We start from the raw sequence: 3,510 nt of genomic DNA, 5'->3' as shown, positions 1-3,510 counted from the left end.
GCCCGCCACCACGCCTGGCTAATTTTTTTTTTTTTTATGTAGAGACGGGGTTTCATCATGTTAGCCAGGATGGTCTCATCTCCTGACCTCATGATCCACGTGCCTCAGCCTCCCAAAGTGCTGGGATTACAGACGGGAGCCACCGTGCCTGGCCTGAAATACAGTACTATTAACCACAGTAACCATGCTGTACGTTAGACCTTAAGAATTTATTTATCCTGCATAATCAAAAATTTGAGCCATTTCTCCAGTGTTTCCCCTTCCTCTCGCTCCCAGCCTCTGGAAAACTATGAGTTTGTCTTCTTTTAGATTCCACATATAAGTGAGATCATGAGGTATTTGTCATTCTGTGCCTTGTTTATTTCGTTTAACATAATGTACTCAAAATGCCCTCCCGTTTCATCCACGTTGTTGCAAATAATAGGATTTTCTTCATTTTAAGGCTGAGAAATATTCCAATAGGTATATATATGTATATATACATATATATGTTAATATCATTTTATCCACCCATCGATGTATACTGGGTTGTTTTCAAATCTTCACTATTGTGAATAATGCTTCAATAAACCTGGAGGTGCATGTTCAATATGCTGATTTCATTTCCTTGGAAAATATACCAAGCAGTAGGTTCGCTTGATCATATGGTAGTTTTATTTTTATTATTATATTTATTATATTATATATTATATTTATTATATTTTGAAGTTCCAGGATACAAGTGCAGGATGTGCAGGTTTGTTACATAGGTAAATGTGTGTACCATGGTGGTTTGCTGCACCTATCAATCCATTGCATAGGTATTAAGTTCCACGTGCATTAGCTATTTATCCCAATGTTCTTGCTTCCCCTGCCCCCTGACAGGCCCCAGAGTGTGTTATTCCCCTGCCTGTGTCCATGTGATCTCATTGTTTCGCTCCCACTTATAAGTGAGAAGATGTGGTGTTTGCTTCTCTGTTCCTGTGTTTGTTTGCTGAGGATAATGGCTTTCAGCTCCATCCATGTTCCTGCAAAATACATGACCTCATTCTTTTTTATGGCTGCATAGTATTCCATGGTACATATATACCACATTTTCATTATCCAGTCTATCACTGATGGACATTTGGGTTGGTTCCATGTCTTTGCTATTGTGAATAGTACTGCAATAAACATACATGTACATGTATCTTTATAATAGAATGATTTATATTTCCTTGGGTGTATACCCAGTAATGGGATTGCTTGGTCAAATTGTATTTCTGGTTCTAGATCTTTGAAGAATCATCACGCTGCCTTCCACAATGGTTGAACTAATTTACATTGCCCCCCACATTTAAAAGTTACCCTATTTCTCCACAGCCTCACCGGCACCTGTTGTTTCTTGACTTTTTAATAATCGCCATTCTGACTAGCATGAGACAACATTCCCTTGTGGTTTTGATTTGCATTGCTCTAATGATCAGAGTTGTTGAGTTTGTTTTCATATGTTTGTTGGCAGTATAAATATCTTCTTTTGAGAAGTATCTGTTCATGTCCTTTGCCCACTTTTTAATGGAGTTGTTTGTTTTTGTCTTGTAAAATTTGTTTAAATTCCTTGTGGATTCTGGATATTAGACCTTTGTCAGATGGGAAGATTGCAAAAATTTTCTTCCATTCTGTAGGTTGTCTGCTCACTTTAATGACAGTTTATTTTGCTGTGTAGAAGCTCTTTAGTTTAATTCAATCCCATTTGTCAATTTTTGCTTTTGTTGCAATTGCTTTAGATGGTTTCATCACAAAATCTTTGTCCATGCCTATGTCCTGAATGGTATTCCCTAGATTTTCTTCTAGGGTTCTCATGGTTGTGGGTTTACATTTAAGTGCTTAATCCATCTTGAGTTAATTTTTGTATAAGGTTTAAGGAAGGGGTTCAATTTCAACTTTCTGCATGTGGCTAGCCAGTTTTCCCAGCACCAGTTATTAAATAGGGAATCCTTTCCCCATTGCTTGTTTTTGCCAGATTTCTTGAAGACATATGAAGGCAGCATTATCTTGATAACAAACTCTGTCAGAGATACAACAACAACAAAAGAACTTCAGGCCACTATCCCTGATGAACATTGATGCAAAAATCCTCAATAAAATACTGAAAAACTTAATCTAGCAGCACATCTAAAAGCTTATCCAACATGATCAAGTCAGCTTCATCCCTGGGATGCCAGTCTGGTTCAACATATGCAAATCAATAAATGTAATTCATCACTTAAACAGAACTAAATAATAAAACACACACACACACACACACACACACATGATTTTCTCAATAGATGCAGAAAAGGCCTTCAATAAAATTCAACATCCCTTCATGTTAAAAAGTCTCAATAAGCTAGATATTCCTGGAACATGCCTCAAAATAATAAGAGCTATATATGACAAACCCACAGCCAATGGCAGCAACTGGAAGCATTCCCCTTGAAAATTGGCACAAGACAAGGGTGCCCTCACTCACCATTCCTATTCAACAGAATATTGGAGGTTCTGGCCAGGGCAATTAGGCAGGAGAAAGAAATAAAGCATATTCAAATAGGAAGGGAGGAAGTCAAACTGTCTCTGTTTGCAGACAACATGATCCTGTATCTATAAAACCCATTGACTCAGCCCAAAAGCTTCTTAAGCTGATAAGCAACTTCAGCCAAGTCTCAGAATATAAAATCAATGTGCAAAAATCACAAGCCTTCCTATACACCAAAAATAGACAAGCAGGGAGCCATATAATGAATGAATTCCCACTCACAATTGCTATAAAGGAAATAAAATATCTAGGAAAACAGCTAACAAGGGAAATAAAGGTCCTCTTCAAGGTATTTCTATTTTTAATATTTTTGAGAAACCTCCATACTGTCTTCTATAATGGCTGTACTAATTTACATTCTTACCAAGAGTGTACAAGGCTTCCCTTTCTCCACATCCTCACCAACTTTCTTTTCATGCATCTATCTGATAGCCGTTATAACAAGTTTGAGGTATTATCACATTATGGTTTTGCTTTGTAGTTTTCTGATGATTAGTGGTGATGAGAACTTTTTCATATACCCGTTGGTCATTTATGTGCCTTCTTTTGAGAAATGTCAGTTTAGGTCTTTTGCCCATTTTGTAAATAGAGATTTTTTTTTTTTTTTTTTTTTTTTTTTTTTTTGCTATTGAGTTGTATACATTCCCCATATATTTTCTACATTACCTCTTCATTCAATATATGGCTTGCAAATGTTTTCTCCAATTCCATAGGTTGCCTTTTTACTTTGTCAATTGTTTCCTTTGCTGTGCAAGAGCTTTTTAGTTTGATGAAATCTCATTTTTCTATTTTTTTTTTTTCTGTTGCCTGTGCTTTTGGTGTCAAACAAACAAAAAAATATTGTCTAGACCAATGTCAAGAAGGTATTTCCCTTCCTCTAAGTTTTCTTCCAGTAGTCTCACAATCTCAGTCTCAGATATTACATTTAATTCTTCAATTAATTTTGAGTAGATTTTGTATATGATGTGAAAAAAAGG

The sequence above is a fragment of the Mandrillus leucophaeus genome, unplaced genomic scaffold, assembly GCF_000951045.1.
Source record: "Mandrillus leucophaeus isolate KB7577 unplaced genomic scaffold, Mleu.le_1.0 Scaffold707, whole genome shotgun sequence".
Classification (NCBI taxonomy): Eukaryota; Metazoa; Chordata; class Mammalia; order Primates; family Cercopithecidae; genus Mandrillus; species Mandrillus leucophaeus.
Note: the sequence above shows the minus strand (reverse complement) of the source record.